The sequence below is a fragment of the Aegilops tauschii genome, chromosome 2 (assembly GCF_002575655.3).
Source record: "Aegilops tauschii subsp. strangulata cultivar AL8/78 chromosome 2, Aet v6.0, whole genome shotgun sequence".
NCBI classification, from domain to species: domain Eukaryota; kingdom Viridiplantae; phylum Streptophyta; class Magnoliopsida; order Poales; family Poaceae; genus Aegilops; species Aegilops tauschii.
In genome coordinates, this window is record NC_053036.3 from 292,542,000 (window position 1) to 292,557,269 (window position 15,270).

Below are 15,270 nucleotides of genomic sequence, written 5' to 3' on the forward strand. Positions count from 1 at the left end.
AATGATAAAAAACATGGAATCTTGCTTGACGTAATGTCATGCCACCAAGATGATGTGGTAAAAAAATTGGCATGTTTGTCGAAAGTTTGGACACACACCCCTCACAGAGCGGAGCAACTCACTAGCAGGCTCGTGGTTCCGAGAGGGAACAATGCATGTTTGATGATGAACAAGAGATAGCTTCCTCTTATGGCCTTCGAAAATTTCTACATTTGACATGCATTAATACAACTGTCATGTGAAAATTTGGAAAATTCGAGGGGTCATTTGACCTTTTAAAGACATTTAAGTGATTTTCTAGCCATTTAATGACTGTAATTCAAATTTGAACTAAATCTACATGCAACGACTAACCATAATGGTTTGAAAACTCATATTTTTGTGTACTTGTGTGCAAGTTAATTCCATGTGTAGTAAATTGGAAGGAATTTCCAAACATATTGGTGTGACGGCCTGGACACATGTATGGAGTGCCATGCCATTTAAATTACAAACTATTAAAAAATGATCACAAACACATGAAACCTTGCTTGATGTAATGTCATGCCACCAAGATGGTAAAAAAATTGGCCTGTTTGACGAAAGATTGGACACACACCCCTCACAAACTGGAGCAACTCAGTAGAAGGCTCGTGGTTTCGAGAGGGAATAATGAATGTTTTATGACGAATCAACGATAGCTTCCCCTTATGGGCTTCAAAAAAATTCTATAGTTAATGTGCACTAATACAACTATCGTGTCAAAATTTGGAAAATTTCAGGGGTCATTTAACTTTTTTAAGACATTTAAGTGATTTTCTAGCCATTTAATGACCGTAATCCAAATTTGAAAAAAAATGTGTACTTATGTGCGGGTTAATTCCATGTGCAGTAAATTGGAACGAACTTTCAAACATATTGGTGTCACGGCTTGGCCACATGCATGGAGTGCCATGGCATTAATTCCAAAAGATAAAAAAAATGATCAGACGATGTAAATATCTGTTGTTTAAAAAAGAAAATGTAAAGATCTGGCAAGACAACCGGGCCCCACACGATTGGCACTATTTCGCGCCTCGAGGTTTGGAAGGTAAGTGGCGCGGGTTATTAATCAGACACAGTTCTGTATTGGAAACCGTCAGCTATTAAGTTCACACACGCCTTTCGCTGCGGGAATAGTGTGTAATTCAAACTACAGTGCTCGTAAATTTTGGCGACCGGCGTGTGTACTGTTCCCGTCGATCTTGATTTCGGCCGCCAATAAATACTACCTTGCTCACGTCGTCCCTCCTGCATACTTATCTACATCCTCCCCTCGCCGCCCTCCCTCCCTCTCTCTCTCTCTCAAATCTCTGCCATAGCGCCGCCGACCTACCCACGGGGCGACGCAGAGGTGTCGCCCCCCGAGAATGCTCAGTCGAAGAGCAGCGACAAGGACGACCCCTACGCGCTCCCAGATGAGGTTGTGCCAGACCCCCCCACCAACTTTGAAGTGGTTTTGGGGCCAGTACGATCTTTGTCTATGGAAGTCGCTGCCGCCGGCTGAGAAAGCTAGGCAAGTGGCGTTCAAGAAAGAGACGACAGAGGAGGAAGCCATGTAGCAGGCGGCATGTGAAGCCCGTAATGCCCCTTAGAAAAAGGAGGCGGTGGAGCTTTGGGGGCGGGCGCGTCATCGTGCGGAGGAGGTGTACGAAAACAGGTACTTCGCGAGGAAGGTCAAAGGTGGTAGGCGCCTCATCGATGCATGGAAGGTGGGACGATAAGCTCCAGCATGCCACCGACGAGGAGCTCCGGTGGGCGCCCAACGAAATGGAAAGATCGCTTGCGCTCGTCCGCCAGCAATTGGCAGATCGGTACGTCAAGCGCTGCGAGGCTGAGGAGGTGGAGTACTGCCTCCGCACTGGAAAGACGCCGCGCACCAGGGAGCTGCTGGTGAGGGGCTGCCGGAATACTGCCCCTAGGAGGGATTATTAGTTTTAGTATTGTCTGTTTTTAATTTTATGCATTGTACCTAGTAAGTATCATCACGTATATGTGATGATATTATATATATTCTGTGATGAACTAATGAACAATTAATATATATTATGAGTTCCATTTTCTATCTGTTTTCGTATACTAATTTGTATCTAGCCGTTATCATCCACATATACAGAATGGAAAGCATATACACACACATTGAAATAGAACATATAAGAATGGAAAACAGAGTACACACATTGAAACAGAGCAATAACAAAGCAATATTATGATTGCTGTGAATACATAGCGGTCCATGTCGAAACGACTCAACAAAATAAAATGCATCCATGAGACCATAACCAGCAGCCCTTGCCTACGGTAGCTCTTCGCTCTGCCTGAACTCGTGCAGGCGTTCGTCCAAGCGGTTGACATGCTCGCGGTACATCTAGAGCGCGGTCTCAAGCTCCAAGTTGGCTACTTCATTGGATATCACCAGCTCGAGGATGCGACGACCATGTTCCTCTATTGCGCCCAGGTGGACACCTGGGCTAAGGAGGCAGTTGGGCCTAGCGACCAGCGCGTTAGCATCAAGCGGGCCACGGACAAGGCGAACCACGCGACCCATGCGAATGGCGCCGCGGGCGTCCGGTACAAGTATGGCGCAATTGGCCTCTGGTGCAAGTACAGCGCAGACGGCCTTTGCCCACTGCTGGCGAGGAAATGGAGTACTGACGGGACGTGTACCTAGCTGTGACGCACTGTCGACAGCAGGCAAGTGCCGATGGATCCGCTCTTGCTGTGCGGCGTGCCCCGCCTCTCGCTCTGTGGCGCTACAACGGTATCGCTGGCGAGCCGCAGCCTATCGGTGTGCACGCGACTAGCTTGCTCTATGATGCACCATCGATCATGTTGTGCGGCGAGCTGCGGCCTCTCGGTGCTGACATGCCTATCTTGATCTGTGGCACTGAAGCGCCATGCGCCAAGGGTCTACTCAACCCTAGCGATGACGCGTATCACGGCGTCGTCCATCGCGTTGCCAGGGAGCGCCTCGGCCTCAACGGGACGTGGCGCCTTCTCGTTTCTCTCATCGAGGAGGTTGATGGCAAAGGCGATGCTTTGTTGGGTTGGCATGCTTGGAAAAGGTGGATGTGCTACAGGCTACGCTTGTTGCCTCCGTGCATCGCGTGCCGCCTAGGTTTATGCGCAATATCGTTGGGTGGCGGCGGGAAACCGGTGAGGAAATGGCGGGAAATGGTGGCGTGTTCGTAGAACGCCATCAATTAATGGAAACTTAGCATAGAAGGAACATCGAGCTAGCATGACGCGTGTGGGCACATTGCTCACCCAAGGCTATGATCCATATACTCGTGTGCCCAATAAAGCACACTATTCACAATAAAGAATGATGTTCCGTTTATCCTAGTAGAGCAGTTGCGGCAAGCGTCACAAGAAGTGGATGATGATCAGATGATCGTTTATCCTAGTTAATTATGCAAGTAATAGTTATTTTGGTTTTGTGGAAATGTCATGTGTGTACTAGCCACCTAGGTAATTGGATGTTTGTCGCGTATCACACACATCTTGTTTATGTGAAACGTTTATGTTCTCTTGGCTCAACATAAACAGTTTATCAGAATGAAGTGTATGCCCTCCATTGCACACACCTTGATCTGGTCGAACCATTTCTGTTGCGTTGCCTAATCGAAAACAGATCAGCCGAGTGAACCGTATGCCATATATCGCACACACCTTTATCTGGCTAGCCGTTTCTTTTGTGTTGCCTGATCACAAACAGTTCAACCGAGTGAACTGTATGTCGTATATCGCACACACCTTCATCTGGCTGTCCGTTACTATTGTTTCGCCTCATCACAAACAGTTTATCCGAGTGAACTGTATGCCGTATATCGCACACGCCTTCATCTGGCTACCCGTTTCTGTTGTTCTGCCTCATCACAAGTAGTTCATTGAACTGAACTGTATGCCCCACAACGCACACGCAATTAAAATCTGAACCATGTTTGATGTATCCACCGTCGCAAAATTTTTGCATCTTTTTTTACGGTTCTTTTTACATCACCATTTGCGACTAATGTATCGCACGCAGTTTCGTCGAAGGGTCTCTGATTGTAGTGTTGCATTAGCAGCATCCTGCAGTAGTGTTGGCTGGAGGAAACACATGTCGGCTCTGCGGTTCGCCAGATGTCATCCATCCAATGGAGGAGACGTGCCTATGATACGTCGACACATGGCAGGGCCCAACAGAGGCCCATATAGGTTAAAAAGGCTGGCCCAGTCAAAGGCCCGTATGATTTACTCAGATACTAGTTGGCCAGCCCACTAACGGCCTGCTTAAATATGGCCCATTTATGGCCCACCGCCAGATCTGGCTCGTCAATTGTTCGCCGAGTATTTGGGCCCTATTACGGCCTAGTGAGATTTCGAACTGTTAGAGGCCCAATCAGTAAAGCAAATATCAATATCTTACAAGTTCTTACCAAGCAGCAGGTGGTGACACGCAACGAGCGGTGTCGAATAACTCTGAAGATTGAGTAAAGCATCGCCAGGGGAACCTATGTATACATAGTGTAGAAATATGTGGAGCTTGGAAGGCTTAAATATTTGGTAGCAAAAGATTATCAATAATCAATTCAAAGATGCAATGTTGAATAAACGCTCAACGACAGTACTGTGTTGGTCCTAGGCTAGACCAAACTAGAGACGCGAGCCTAGAACACTAATGAGGTCACGGTGTAGCACAACTAGCATAAAGGTTATGAAGTAGCTCTGGACAGCAAGATAAAAGTGAAGATCACAATAGCAGTAAAGATAATGATGTAAAACAACTGCCAAGCGGGATATACCAACAACTTTCTCTCCAACTTTCCTCTAGAAAAGTTTGTGCCAATTTTCTGATAATTTTTCTCGAGAATTTCATTGACTCAAGCTTTCAAATGCAAAAATAATCACTCAATTCCGAGTTGATATGAGGAGTCAAAAAATTCTAAAATTGGCCTGAAAAACAGGAACAAACTATGTTCGCGAAATTCGGAGGGCAGAAAACCTATTTAGAAGCCGATATTGAAGTGTCAAATATCGAACTAGCTTCTGCAACTATTTAGATGCGGCTCGTCGCTAGTTTTAATTTCAGTACTAATGGAGCCAAAACGGACTTCGTATGAGGAAGATATGCTTGTTTTACTGAACAGTGCGCAAAATAGATTCCAATCCGAATTCAGCTACAAGATTGACTCTAGATAGATCCGATTTTTTTTCTTCTCTCTTTTCTTTCCTCACACCTTTTTTCTTTCTCTTTCCCTCCTTTTTTTCTCTGGCTTTTTTAACTTTTTTTTTCTCTTTTTTCTCTCTTTTTTTCTCTTTCTTTCCAAAACAAACTAGATAAGATGCATATTGGATCAAGCGAAGATGTGAATGACCTCAACTATGATTATGACAATGAACGGTGGGTAGCACGAGGTGGAAATTGATGGATGGGATGGTGGACAGTGGAAGAAATAACGATGTAGCGGCGGCGTAACTAATGTGTACAGAACATGAAACTCTAAACGGACTAGACACTAAGACCAGCAACTCGACACGACGATGCAACCAATAATTCAATAATGCAAACAATGAAAGGAAAATTACAAAGCCTCAGACTAGCGTGGGCAAAGGATAAACTGATCTAACTTTTTTTAGGGACTTTTTCTTGGACAATGGGTAAGAAAATAGACCTAATTTATGGAAAACTAGAGATTCTCACCAAGCAACCTGAAAACTGATACCACTTGATAGAGGCGAGGGTCCCGATCTTTCGATGAGATGATAACTATCGATTTGGTGGAGATGACTTTGATGATCTGACTACGAACGTGCAACGACGTTGCGCCTTAGCATTCGCTAAACCAACTCCGAGAGGTTATTGACCACGCCAGAGCACGATCAACCTGACCACGAAGGTATATTCCTGCAAGGAGTCGAAGAACAAGCAAGAATATGATATGGCAATCTGAATATTGTGAATATAGATGGTGTTGATAAAAGTGTGGTTTCATAAGCGGTCTTGTCTGATCATTGGACACAAACGAAGGACACGAAGTTGTAGTAGTGGCTAACTTTTAACTAAATAAAACCCAAAGAAAAAGCTACTAGATGGATCTACTTATATAGGAGCAAGAGGTCATGGCCAAGGAGGTGGGATGACGTCCCAAGGCAGCCTAAACTAACCCTAGGTCATACAAGGCTCATGGGCCCAAGTGGAGGTGATGCAACACCTTTGGACTTGTAGTTTGACTCGGATTCTGCTGTAGCGTCAGGTTGTTTTGTCGATATCTCAACTCCGGATGAATTTGAAGGTGAATCCAATTGGGTTGGTTTCTTACCAACAAAAAAAGAATCACCCAATTCAGAGTCCGTATGAAAGAGTTGTTTGCGTTTTGAGTCAGGTATGTCTGTGCAGTCCGAAACTGAATCCAGAACGTGACAGACTTGGACTCTATCTTCTCTTGGCCCAAACGACGTGAGAGGACTTTTTAAACAGCACCTAAACTTCTGTTTTTCCCTTATCTTCATATGTGGATTGTACAAATGTCCCATACACCTGCAATTAGACATGACACAAAAGTGTGTGAAGTATTTTTGTCGTGGATGACATAAATAAATTATTGCATGGTTTGCATTAGAAATCACCTCACAAATATACATGTATGCAATATTTTTGGTTGTATCCAAGGTATTCATCTCCTCATCAACTCTATTGTGTGTACTTCTAGGTGCGCATAGCAATTTATCCATTTAAATTCGAATTGATATTAAAACCAGGAATTCCAGAATATTGTTAAAACTTTGGGAAATCATATAAAATAATCCGTAACTCGGATGAAAAGAATTTATATATGAAAAATGGTCAGAACTATATAATGATCTGAATTTGCTATCCACACCCACATCAAATATTTCTTGCATAATAAACCTTGAAATCTTGCACCTAGATCAATAGAGACAATAACACATGGAGACGTGAAAATATTACTAGATATTTTCCCACTTCAGTTAAAATGCTTAGTAATGCACTAGAGCCTATCAGCAATGCATATTGTCATTCCATTGCATCTATGTTGCACTTTTTTGCTCTGTTATTTATTGTTTCCCCCATGTTACTTATTTTTCCGGTGATCGGCTACTTTCGAAGATTCCATTTTATTCTCAGAGCTTCTAAGCAAGAAAAATCCCCTTGATCACTTCGATATCTCCCATTCTTTCTCTCTTATTCTTGCATTAGATGTCGCTACTGTTGCCATTCCGATAGCTCCTATTCTGATGCATAGCCTGCTTTTGTTAACCTGTTGTTGATACTCTACCTGTTATCCTATATGCTTAGTATAGATATGCTAGTGTTCCATCAGTGGTCCTACACCCTTGTCCAAGTTGTCGTGCTATAGTATCTGGGCGATCCGAGCAATTTGCCATTATATCGAGACCTAAAGGGACCTAAACACCCCTTTAGGCCCATGCAATTTGTCAGTGCAACAAACCCCAGGTGTGTTACCCAGACTGTACACAAGCTTAAGAGCAAGGTTGCAACGTCCAAGACCAGATCAAGCAGAAGAGATAGCTCTTTGAGAAATCAAAGGGCAGATTAAGAAGACCAAGACCAAGCTAAAGGAGCAAGGCACCACCAAGGAAAAACCTCCCTTGCCGAGCAAGCAAGCCTGGCGAGGTCGAGGTTGCCCCGAAGACAAGTCTCAGGGCCGTCCCGGCAGGCCTGCCGGGCATGGTGAGGGCGGACTACCCCGCCAAGGCTCCACGGCTCCACCTCACAGCAACACAAGTCACTGATCGCTGTGGTGTCGAGCCCCCAAGTGACTAAGTGGCTGTTATTTGGCACGTGGCAGCCACTTCCAAAGGAAATCACCTCCATATGACACCCGTCTAGAGACGTGTCATGCAGGCAGGCGAGAAGGTAGCCGAATAGCCCGGCATGGCTTGCCGGGCTGCACTATGATGTGACACTAAGCAGTGCATTTAATGCTCCTTGTCCTGTCTACAGAGTTAGGTATGATAGCACTGTTTGCTATCTAATTAGTACACAATGATTAATTTACCATCGTGGTGACCCCTTGATCTCTAAAAAGGAGGGTCGTGGCAACCTTAGAGAGGATTCAGACCCTTGTACGCTCATACGCGCGTAGCTGCTCTCGCCCCGAGCAACCTTGCCGGGCTAGAGCCCTGCGTCTCCACTACGGTCCCCTTATCAATCCACCAAAGGAGGAGTAGGGTTTTATGCCTCACGGAGGCCTGAACCCGGGTAAAAACTGCTCGTGTGATCGTTGTCGTGCTACTCTGCACCCTCCGCTCTTTGTTTAATGTGCTCTTGCCTCCGCCGAACCACAAAGGGTCTGATGGCCCCATAGGTGGCCGTGTTTTCCCATGACATCTTTGGCACACCAGCAGGGGGAAACGCTTGCGTGAACCCGAGAGTGTATGCAGCGCGTCATCTTCATCATCGTTTTCTTCATCGACGGCTTCACCATCCTTGGCGCCCAAGAAGAAGCACATGGCTGCAGCTCACCCGTCCACCTCGAAGGCCCCGTCGCACACGGCCGCCGATGCCGTGGGGGCTACAGGGGCACACGTGGACGTGGACACTTCGGGGGATGTGGTCGGCGCCGGTGAAGGAAATATGCCCTAGAGGCAATAAAAAAGTTATTATTTATTTCCTTATATCATGATAAATGTTTATTATTCATGCTAGAATTGTATTAACCGAAAACATAATACTTGTGTGAATACATAGACAAACAGAGTGTCACTAGTATGCCTCTACTTGACTAGCTCGTTGATCAAAGATGGTTATGTTTCCTAGCCATAGACATGAGTTATCATTTGATTAACGGGATCACATCATTAGGAGAATGATGTGATTGACTTGACCCATTCTGTTAGCTTAGCACTCGATCGTTTAGTATGTTGCTATTGCTTTCTTCATGACTTATACATGTTCCTATGACTATGAGATTATGCAACTCCCGTTTACCGGAGGAACACTTTGTGTGCTACCAAACGTCACAACGTAACTGGGTGATTATAAAGGTGCTCTACAGGTGTCTCCGAAGGTACTTGTTGGGTTGGCGTATTTCGAGATTAGGATTTGTCACTCCGATTGTCGGAGAGGTATCTCTGGGCCCTCTCGGTAATGCACATCACTTAAGCCTTGCAAGCATTGCAACTAATGAGTTAGTTGTGGGATGATGTATTACAGAACGAGTAAAGAGACTTGCCGGTAACGAGATTGAACTAGGTATTGAGATACCGACGATCGAATCTCGGGCAAGTAACATACCGATGACAAAGGGAACAACATATGTTGTTATGCGGTCTGACCGATAAAGATCTTCATAGAATATGTGGGAGCCAATATGAGCATCCAGGTTCCGCTATTGGTTATTGACCGGAGACGTGTCTCGGTCATGTCTACATAGTTCTCGAACCCGTAGGGTCCGCACGCTTAACGTTTCGATGACAGTTATATTATGAGTTTATATGTTTTGATGTACCGAAGGTTGTTCGGAGTCCCGGATGTGATCATGGACATGACGAGGAGTCTCGAAATGGTCGAGACATGAAGATTGATATATTGGATGCCTATATTTGGATATCGGAAGTGTTCCGGGTGAAATCGGGATTTTACCGGAGTACCGAGGGGTTACCGGAACCCCCCGGGGGCTTAATGGGCCATAGTGGGCCTTTGTGGAGAAGAGGAGAGGCGACCAGGGCAGGGCCACGCGCCCCTCCGCCTAGTCCGAATAGGACAAGGAGAGGGGGGCGGCGCCCCCCCTTTCCTTCCTCTTTCCCTCCTCTTTCCCCTCCACTCGTAATCCAACTAGGAAAAGGGAGGGAGTCATACTCCCGGTGGGAGTAGGACTCCACCTGGCGCGCCCCTCCTGGCCGGCCGCACCTTCCCCCTTTGATACTTTATATACGGGGGCAGGGGGCACCCTAGAGACACAACAATTGATCGTTTGATCTTTTAGCCATGTGCGGTGCCCCCCTCAACCATAGTCCACCTCGATAATACTGTAGTGGTGCTTAGGCGAAGCCCTGTGTCGGTAGAACATCATCATCGTCACCACCCCGTCGTGCTGACGAAACTCTCCCTCAACACTTGGCTGGATCAGAGTTCGAGGGACGTCATCGGGCTGAACGTGTGCTGAACTCGGAGGTGCCGTGCGTTCGGTACTTGATCGGTCGGATCGTGAAGACGTACGACTACATCAACCGCGTTGTGCCAACGCTTCCGCTTTCGGTCTACGAGGGTACGTGGACAACACTCTCCCCTCTCGTTGCTATACATCACCATGATCCTGCGTGTGCGTAGGAATTTTTTTGAAATTACTACGTTCCCCAACAGCAGGCGGTGTCATCACCACCTCCCCTGCGGTCGAAGCGGGAGTAGGAGGCACCAGAGAAGGACAGCACCAGCAGCATCCTAGCAGCCACGCTCCACAAGGTGCGGGCGGAGAGATCGTTCCGTCCACGCCTCTCCACGCCACTGAAGGACGTAGCCACAGCGACGACGCTCGCTCTGGGGCGAACCACAACCCTTTGGCTGCCCCCGCTGCGGCCGCGGCCGTAGGACATGCACCACCCCCGGGGCGAGCTGACCGAGCCGATGTGCCGAACGGAGCCGCCAATCCACAAGCACATCCACCTCATCGCCACGCCACCCTGGCGACTGGCTCACAACGGCGAGAACACGGCACTGCCACTACCAGCACCATCAGAAGCCAGGCTACGTTGCGGTCTACGTCGTCATCCATGCCGAGCACTTCTTCGGAGGCCATGGCGCATGCCCAACTCCTGTTGAGATTCCCCCCCAGTGGTCGATCAGTTGGATGTGTGGAGAGCCACCATTAAGATCCTGATTGGTTTCGCTGAGGCGGGAGGATCACAGCGAGCAGGCCCGTCACGGCCTCCACAGGCAGCGACAACAGCCTGAGCTGCTGGCCGTACCGAAGGGGCCACCCCCACGGTGCAATCCCCTCTGCGGCAGCCAGCGCAGGGGCCATAGCTAGAGCCACGCGACCAAGAACCCGATGGCGTATCGATGGCTTCATCCTACCCTCGAGCACGTCGTGACCAGCGGCGAGTCTTGGAAGACAGGTGAAGGGAAGATGCGCGCGTCACCATCGAGCGATGCCATGACACCCGCCGCCAGTCCGATAGGCGCAATGGCCCCGACGTTGACGAGCCCACACCCGGTGAGAGCGGGTACCTGCCTTTCGAGGTTGGGTGCCCCGCCTTCACTCGCGAGCTGCGGCAAGTCCGTTGGCCATCTGCTCACACGTTCAAGCCAGAAAATACCAGAGAAGTACAAAGGAAGACTGAACCCGGCAGAGTTCTTGAGCATTTACACCATCATTGTTCAAGCTACCGGGGAAAGAGACAAGAAGGTGTTCACCAACGACTTCCCTTTGGCACTCAAGCCAAACATGAGGTCTTGGCTGATGCACCTACCGGAGAACTCCATCTCGACCTAGGCTGACCTGTGCCATGAGTTTGTTGGCGCCTTCACGGGCGACCATCAAGAACCAGGGCAGCCCAGCGACCTGCAATTCCTCCCACAGAAGGAAGGAGAGAATCTACGGAAGTACATGCAGAGGTTTAGCCGAGTGCACAGGAACATCCCAGACATCCACCCGGCAGCTATGATAGTTGCATTCCAGTCCAACATGCGCAACTGCCAGATACGTTCCAAAATGCACGTTTGGTTGCCCAAGACTGTGAATGAGTTGTACACTTTGGCGGATAAGTGTTCTCGGGTAGAAGAGGGGAGGCGACTCCCCGGTGAAGAAGATGGCGTCAACATCGACTTAGAGGACGATGACGACGCCACTAACCAGAAGAAGAAGAACAAGAAGAGCAAGGATAAGACAGTGATGACCTTTGAAGGATCGAGCACACCCAGTACCGGCAAGAAGGCCAAGACCAAGGCGCCCGGCAAGGAAGCTGCCGCATGCATTGATTGCCGGGAAGCCGCGGCTGCCGAGAAGGCTGGGAAGGGTGATGGGCTGTACTGCAAGATTCATCGGACCAAGGGCCACAACCTTTTGGAGTGTCATCAAGTTGAACGACTCATCAAGAAGCAGAGGGCTGAGTACGAGAAGTGTGATAAGGAGAAAGATCAAGATGGTGTTGGCGGGAAGGGCCTAGGCAGCAGAGAAAGTCATCCCGGCAAGGCTCCTCAGTATCAAGGGAAACCCGCCAGAGGCTTTGAGAAGAATGATTGCGATGACAAGAGTGACGAAGGAGATGAAGAGGAAACCAGCGAGCAGGAGTTCCAGAAAGCCACTGACACCCTATGCATTGACGAGGGTGCATCTTTGCACTCCTCTCACCGCCAGCTTAAACAGTGGGCGCGTGAAGTCAATGTCGTGGAGCCAGCGACAGATTCTCGTAAGCCGCTCAAGTGGTCTCGCACGCCCGTCATCTTTGATGAAGATGATCACCCTGACCGCACCACCGCGGTAGGGTGTTTGCCGATGTTTGTTTCACCAACGATCCGCAACCTCAAGGTCACAAAGATGTTGGTTGATGGCGGGGCCGGGTTGAATCTGATTTCTCCAAAGGTCATTAGAAAACTCCAGATAGTAGATGAAGAGCTCAAAGTTACTGGCATGTTCCAAGGGATCAACCCTGGCATGAGTCGTTCCAAGGGGAAGATCACACTGCCAGTGACGTTCGGAGGGGAGTTAAACTATGGGACTGAGAAGATCGTGTTTGATGCGGTTGACCTCCCCCTGCCGTACAACGGAATCCTTGGTTGTGCAGCCCTGTCCAAATTCATGGCGGCATCTCATTATGCCTACAACACTCTGAAAAAGCCAGGGCCAATAGGCGTCATTTCCGTTCCATCAGACGAGAAAGAAGCAATCATATGCAGGGACAAGATGTACCGGGAAGCAGTCGCTACAGAGGCCGTGGAAGCCACTGCTCCCGCCAAGGAAAGCAAGAAAAAGAAGAAAGCTAGCAAGGATGCCAGCAAGGAATCCGGGAAGCGTACCTCTTCGGAGTGCACTGTACCCGTTGATGACTCGCCGGAGAGTTCCAATAGCAAGATATCCAAGGCTGCTGCACCCGCTATGAAGACGGTCCCGGCAGGGTTGGCTGGCGCTGATGGTACATTTACCATTAGTGCAACCCTCGATGAGAAATAGGAAACCGCGCTCGTTGGCTTCCTGCGGGCGAATGTCGAAGTGTTTACTTGGCAACCATCTGACATCCCCGGTGTTCCCAGGGAGGTAATCGAGCACCACCTTGTTGTTTGCCCACATGCCCGACCCATCAAGCAGAAGGTCCGGAAGCAAGCTTTGGAGCGGCAACAGTTTATTGTCGAGGAGATCAACAAACTTGAGGCAGCTGGTTTGGTCAGAGGGGTATTACATCCGACGTGGTTAGCAAATCTAGTGGTGGTGTGCAAGACTATTGGGAAATGGAGGCTTTGCATAGATTTCACAGATCTGAACAAAGCATGCCCGAAGGACCCATTCCCCTTGCCGCGCACTGACCAGTGGATTGCACCTCCGGGTGTGACCTGCTTTCCTTCCTGGATACCTCCAGATCTTCATGTCCAAAGAAGATGAAGAGAAGACCACGTTCATAACCCCATGCGGCACGTACTGCTTTGTAAAGATGCCCTTCAGGTTGAAGAGCCCTGGGTCCACTTTTGCAAGAGCAGTATAGATTGGCTTTGAGTCCCAGCTGCACAGAAATATTGAAGCTTACATGGATGATATAGTGGTCAAGACCAAGGATAGATTGACCCTCATTCAGGACATGGAGGAGACCTTTGCAAATCTACGCAAGATCAACGTGAAGCTGAACCTGGAGAAGTGCGTGTTTGGCGTTCGTTCCGGCAAGCTACTTGGCTTCTTTGTGTCCCATCGGGGGATAGAGGCCAACCCCAACAAGATCAAGGCTATCGAGCAGATTCAAGCACCCAAGACACTTAAAGATGTGAGACGTTTGACTGGATGTGTTGCCGCACTGAGAAGGTTCATTTCCAAGTCTGTCGAGCGCGCCCTGACATTCTTCAAAATCTTGAGTGGACCCCAGAGGCAAATGCTGTGCTGCAAGATTTGAAGACCTACCTTTCCTCTGTTCCCACCTTAGTCGCTCCTAAACCACAAGAGTCGTTGCTGCTATATTTAGCAGTGACCAATCAAGTGGTTAGCGCAGCACTAGTGGCATAGTGGAAGGTAGATGAAGCAGCAACCTCCACCACCGTCCCCTCTAGAGAGGAAAGTGAACCCGTCCCGGCAAGGTCAGATGTAGTTCAAGACAAGGAAGAGCAGGGCAGCGGAGGCAGTTCCAAGGTCGTGGCAAGGAAGAAGGTGGTGCAGCGCCTAGTGTACTTCGTCAGCTCCCTGCGGCAGGGGGCTAGATCGAGGTACTCTGGCGTGCAAAAAGTTGATTTTTGGCCTCATCATAGCCTCAAGGAAACTGCGCCACTACATCCAAGCCCACGAGATCACGGTTGTCACCCGCTTCCCCTTGCAGCGCATACTCCAAAACCCCGAGGCCACTGGCAGGATTGTGGAATGGGCTTTGGAGTTGTCCAGCTTTGGTTTGAAGTTTTAGAGCATGTCAACTATTCAGAGTAGAGAACTAGCAGAGTTTATTGCGGAGTGGACGCCTACCCCTGATGAAGAAGTGTTGGAGACAGTCATCCCCGGCAAGGAAGCGCCCCAAGAATGGATCATGTACTTTGATGGTGCTTTCTCCCTACAAGGTGCGGGAGCTGGCGTGCTTCTCGTTGCTCCCACTGGGGAGCACCTCAAGTACGTCATTCAGATGTATTTTCCCAGGGATTAGGCTACCAACAACACTGTAGAGTATGAGGGGCTCCTTGCAGGGCTCGGAATTGCAACAGAACTGGAAATCAAGAAGTTGCTCATCCGTGGAGATTCACAACTTGTGGTGAGACAAGTAAACAAGGATTATCAAAGCCCATTGATGGAGGCATACGTCAAGGAAGTGAGAAAGTTGGAGGAGCACATTGACGGATTGCAAACAGAGCACGTGGCACGTGCGGAAAACAGCATTGTTGATTATCTGTCAAAGTGCGCTGCGCAAAAACTCCCTATGGAACCAGGGACTTTTGTTCTTCATCTGATTAAGCCCTCTGTATCCCCGGCAACAATGCCCAGAAAGAGGACGAAACTGGACTCCGGCAAGCCACTCTCGGTAGAGCTTCTTGAAGCCCCCAGCAGAGAGCTTGGCGGGAACAACTCCCCTTCGATCGGTGAGCTGCTCCCTCCCACCAAACTA